Below are 6,286 nucleotides of genomic sequence, written 5' to 3' on the forward strand. Positions count from 1 at the left end.
TGCTTAATATGCTTTGCCTGTATTGTCCTATCATTTGTATAGTATCTGTATTTCAGCATTAAAATTGATATTAAGGTCATCTTAAATTTATCCTATTATGCATTTGGTTTTACTGGGATAGGCTTCTCATATCTTCCCTGGTTGCCAGAACATCCCTGGCGATCAACACTAGTTCATTGTAGTTAAAAAACTGGTGCCTGTTGGAGCAAGATTCCCTGTAGTTCAAGTGCAATATTATTGGAACCAACCTTTCTCCAACTGGAATAACCTTCCCTAGTGCAGCCAGTGTAGTAGATGCTGGAGGTGACCCTGCGGCATTTGTTTCTAGTAAATGCCAACCCAGCCCTGGAGGTGTGAGGGAGATAAGCAGATAAGCCAGGCTCATGCTTGTCCCTGTCTGGATGATCCTTAAACCCAGGCCCTGTGTAAAAAGGTAAGCACTGTAATATATAAATTAGTTTTTTTGATATTGGGCGCCACTCAGTTTGCAAAAGTTATGGAGGGATTCCTTGCGTCCAAAAAAGGTTGAGCACCACTTGTAAACAAATGGTGGCCTGATGGCACTTTGACTTCTGTGATATCTAACTGCAAGTAGAACAGGCTTAGATGACATGACTATTAAGTGCCAGCAGCTACTAGCATCTTGCCTTCTCTTGCACTCCCACTGGTGAAGTTGCACTGCTGGTAGCAACAGTGGAAAATGTTAAGAGAAAAAGGCTACTGTAGATAAAGCTTCTCAACCAAGCTGGACTAAGCTTTAATAACATGAGTTATATTCATACTAGTTTCTTCAACATAATTTTGTAATAGTTGACCATCATCTGCTGATCCCTGTGCAACATTCTGCCTAGAAGTCAGTGGAGATAAGCAGTGGTGGATTAAGATCCTGGGTAAATAGAAAATTGGAGGCCCCCACCAAGCAAGGGCAGGTTTCCTCTGTGCCTCCCAAGGGGCTGCAGCTGGGCCTGCCCGGCCTCCTTGGCATGTCCAGGGTGAGTCCGTGGGTGCAAGTGCCACTGAAGTGAAGGTGTCACGCAGCTGGAGCTGCAGTCCCCCAGTGCCATGGTGTTAGAAATATTATTAAAAATACATTATCAATAGCTGTTAGCTCCCATCAATAGTGTTGTCCTCTGAATAAGCACGGCTGCCAGCCCTCCTTGTCTCCTTAATGGGAGAGGGAAGGGGGGTTGGAAATTGAAGGGAAAACTACCAAGGGCTCTTTGTACTAAGGTATCACTCTCTCTTTGTTCTGCAAGTTTACTATCTCTTTGTTACACTAAATCACACTTTCTTTCATGGCTCCCACATTTTTTTAGGTTAGATAAGAGTAATTGCCATCTTAGCCTTGAGGTTGAACCCTTCATAACCTCAAGTGCTTTCTGGGCAAGCGCAATAACCTAATACATATTAAGCCTATCCGCCCCGCATACTTAAGTAGTTAATTATAATACACATGGGATGTATGATGTTACGTATTCACATGCATGTTTGTATGAACTGGAAATGAGTTGTAAGAGTTCCTGCTTCTGTACACGTGCCAGAAGAGAGGGGATAAAAGCCTGCTAATGATTACTCCCGGGGGCAGAGGGTTTTGATCTTTTGTCTTCTCCCTCTGACCCTATTTGCAAATATATACCTTTTGTATCACCAACAATGTGTGCCTAAGGATTATTATTCATTGAGCCTCCAAAGAAACGAACCGTGATTTTTACATCAATGGGATGGGCCAAGGCCGGAGCTGGTTGTGGAGGCATAAACTCTACCCCTGGCTGCCCGCTCACCCCTCTGCCCGCCCCTCTGCTGGCCTGGGTGGGACAGGGCTGTCCCACTCTGTCCCAGTGGTGCTGGTGGCTGCCCACAGATGTCAGGGAGCAGAAGCAGGAGCAGGGCCACCCATGGGGGCTTCTGGCAGCAGACAGCCCCAGGAAACTGCTGCCACCTGCAGGGTGGCCACACCCCGGCCCTGGCCCAGCTAAAGGGGAGGAGGGTGCACTGCCCACCCCAGATACCCATGGCCAGGATGCCTGCCTGGTCCGTGCTGCCCCGGCACCCCAGGGGACCCCGATTGACAGGAGCCCCTGGACCCAGGCCCCACAGGCCAGTGCATTAATCCACCCCTAGGGATAAGTAAGGTCATAGTTGATTACCCACTGATGGGCCATTGTGCATTAGCTGATAGTTTGTTCTCCAGTGCATTGCCTTGCATTAATAATTAATATAAATGTTTCTCTTCTTATTCTGAACTGAGTTATTACAGCAATAAGCTATAAACATTCTTTATATCTATTTTTTCCTTATAATACAAATAAGCAAAAGTACATTATCCTTTGGAATAGCCTTTTTCTTACAGTAGAGAGCAGGGAGTCTCAACTAAGGTGCCACAGCACTCTGGGCTGCCTTGAGATCCTTTCAAGGGTAACGAAGAGTACCACACAATGTTGACACTGTTAGGTGTGCAAACATGAGCCATGTGATAAACCCAGAGGGCACATCCCTATGAGCACGCATGTGCAGAGTCTCACATTTCCCATGGGACAAGCAGCAGTGCCGTATATTTGTGCCACTGCTATTTATCCCTGGGCACACCCCTGCATGTGGGCTCTGGTGCATGGCAAAGGAAACTGGGTGGGGTAGGGGAGGCTGAGGCCAGAACCTATGCTGGCCCCAGCTGCCTGTCCTGGGGGTCTCCAGGGGCAGCAGTGGTACTGAGCCAGCTGCTCTGACCAGCCAAACTCCAGTTTCTGGCAGTGCACACTGCTGGCACATGTGCTGCGCCACTTTTATAAGCGGCAGTTTTTCTGACACCAGGATGTCCTTGGCACATGGGTGCACATGTGCAGTTTGTGGTACCTCAAACCACATGTGCTCACTCATGGGGATGTGCCAAGAGATTTCAAATAGGAATCCTTGTGTTAAAGGTATTTTGGCTTGTAGTCTTTTTGAGTTCTTTGTAACGGAGGAATTGCTCTTTTTTCTGTAGTCACAAAACAAGTGGAAACTAAGAGCATGCATATTCTGAGGGATGCATTGAGTTTAAAAAGGTTGAGAAACACTGACATAAAGCTAAATAACTAGGCAAGTCGTAATGTATATTTAATACCACTAGGGGACAGCAATAATGTACCAATAGCTAGCTCTAATATTGGAAGCAAACGAGACCTTTATTTAATGTTCGTTTTAAACAACAGTTGCTAAATTTGAGTGCCACACTTTTCATCTTAGTTATACAATTTGGGGTTCTAATATAAAAGCATCTTTTGGTATCGTGGTCTGAATCTCTTTAGTAGGAAGTAACTAAAAAGGTGGTATTTTGCCCTCTTTTTGAGACAGGAGAACATAAGGGAGAACATGGAACACATGCGTTGTTTCAAGTTTTTGTTTTTTAATGAGGGTGCAAATTTGTGGTTTGCTTGACAGTTTCAATGTTGAAGAAGCCTCAAGCCATAGTGTTCTGGACAACTGATAAAGTGGCACTTTATTGTCAAATTACTTCAATTAACATTCACGGACTCCTGCCAGATGAGGGAAATACCTATTTTGCTGTGGAGGCAACTGAGGTAGCTAGCTATTTATGGCATGGGCTATCACTTACCTTACTTGAACAGAATTCATGCACTGGTTATTATAATATACATGACACGATGGTGCATATTAATTTATTGACCTCATTAATGCATGCTAATATACAGTAATGTCATTATGTTTATTTAATGCTAAATAACACCTAGGGCTTCACATGGAATATGTAGCATGGAGTTGCTCTTCTTTTCATGTATTTACTATATTCAGAGGTTTTTCCTGATAATTCTAAGGTTTGAATTGGGTGATAGGATGGGCTGGGATTGGTGGCTTCAAGTATTGGTGGCATGAAAAACTTGGAGAGGAAATGGATTCTAGATGTATCGGTTCTTCTTTGGAACAAGACACCATCACAATGGGCTTCCAAGGGAGGTGGTGCTTTCCCCTATCTTGGAGGTGTTCAAGAAGGGATTAGACAGGCATTTGGCTGGGGTTACTTAACCCCAGAGCTCTTTTCTGCCTGGAGCAGGGAATTGGACCCGATGATCTACCAGGTCCCTTCCTACCCTAGAAAGCTGTGAAATCTATGAAATCACCTCCTTCTACTTCTCCAGTGGCTACAGAAGTGCATCTCACACCCAGGGGGGACATGGCACCCTGGGGTGCCTTGAAATCCTTTCAAGGGTGCCACAGTGTGATGTTAGCACTGTTAAATGTACAAACGTAATTCAAAAGATAAACACAGAGATTTAATATGGGAATCCATAATGTATAAATATTCTGACCTGCCATGGGTTTGGGGTTTTTCTTCTTTTTGAGTTCTCTGCAACAGAAAAATGGTTCTATCTTTTGCAGTCAAACAATAAGTGAAAACTACAAAGGGTGCCTTCCTCTTAATGAGGGGTGCCTCAAATCTATTGTGAGGGATGCTTGAATCAAAAAAGATTGAGAACCACTGGGCTAGTGTTGAATGCCTGCCACTAATGACACTGTTGTGTTCTGTGACCAGGCCCAGAGAAGGCCGTGATGAAAGTGCTGCCCTCATTCTCTCTGGTAGTCACGCAAGGTGGGGAAATTGAACCTGAAGAAAAATTGTAGCATAGATAAGACATTTCTATCAAAGAGTGAATATTCCCCCTCTTTTAATGACTGACAATCCAAAAATGCTAGCAGTAAAGGAAAATTCACTTGAACAAATGAAACAAAAATAAATTTCCATTCACTACTTGAAGAAGGTACAAGAAAGGTCAGAGCTAGAAATGAAACCTTCTTGGAAACAATAACCTAAATAATAATTACAGTCCCACAGGCCTTGTGTAACTAAAGCAGAAATCAGTCTGGTTTGATGCTGCTTTATGAGCTTGAAACTCTGCGTAGCTCCCTGGGTGTATGAACCAGATCCTTAGCTTGGCTGTTTCTGGAGTTTATTTTGGGGGATATTAATTGGTTCCTGGGCTATGTTTATTTAATGTTGATGGCGAAGATGACCAAAGCACCGTGTGCAGTCCCAAGCCAACTGCAACTGTGCCACTTCAGCTGAGTTTTGCTTAAAACCCAGAACTCCAGGCTAGTGAACCAGAACCTACGAACCAGAAGTTCAATGAAGTCCACAACAATCCCTGGAATCTGAAGCTGTTTCAATTTCATACACTTTGGGGGGAGAACCTCTGCCTGGCCAGACTACTAGAGCCAGCAGATAGTGGAGGGGCAGAAGTAAAAAAATGAACTAACATTTTTCTTTGGGGGGGAGCGGGGGGGGGGGAGCAAAGGTGAAGTGATTAGTGGTCAGGTTGTAAAATCTCTGCACTCCATTTATGTATCTGGGGTTAACTCTGGCATTTATATATATAAATGTGTCTTCAAGCCACTGGACAAAGAATGAGGTACATAAGGTGTTTCTGAAGAAGTCAGCGAGAATTGCAGGCAGCATCTCTAGGTTAAGAGGGTAGAGAGTAAATGTAAGTGCCAGTATGACTGCACAAATTGTTCTGTTTTATACAGGCTCTTACACTGCCTTTTATCTCCATAGCATCTGAGTGTCTTAGTCATGAGTTTAAGCCAGGGGTGGGCAGAATATGACCTTGGGGTCAGATGTGGACCACCAAGGGATTTTACCCAGCCCACGGCATGGGGGGCCCTGCCTAGTCCAGGCATGGGGGGCAGCCCAGGCTGTGTCATGTGTGGCAAGTCCTGCCACTCCTGGGTGCCCAGTGGGTAACGTGGAGGCTGGGCTTTTCTTCCCAGCACTCCCAGCAGCAGCAACTCCTTCCTGCTGCTGCCACTAGTGGCACCACTGCTGCCAGACCCAGGCCTGCTTCCTGGGCACCCCAGCCTATCTGCCCTACACCCTCCGCCTGGGGTGCTGGGCAGAGTGAGTGGGTGGGGTCTCCATGGAGATCAGCCTGGGGTCCCTCCAGGCAGGGTGTACATGGTTGGGAGATAGGATGGGGCCACAGGTGGGTAGGGAGTGGCATTTGGGAGTGGGATGGGCACGTGGGGCTGGAACTGGGGCTGGGGTCAGGATGATGGGGTGGTCACAGCATGGGGCCAAGGCCACGGTGGAGCCATGATCCACCCTGCTCATGATGGATCATGACCAGCCCAACCTGGGAGATGGGAAGATTGCATGCCTGTGACCTGGCTCCCACTGTCCCCACCCCAACACAGGTATGTGCAGGCAGCCCCAGTACAGTGTGGCTGCAGAGTCGTGCAGCCTGGCAGCACAGGGTGACCGCAATGGATTGTGCCTGGATTAGCATCCATAGGG

The sequence above is a fragment of the Crocodylus siamensis genome, chromosome 2 (assembly GCF_052110815.1).
Source record: "Crocodylus siamensis isolate JL-2025a chromosome 2, ASM5211081v1, whole genome shotgun sequence".
NCBI lineage: Eukaryota > Metazoa > Chordata > Crocodylia > Crocodylidae > Crocodylus > Crocodylus siamensis.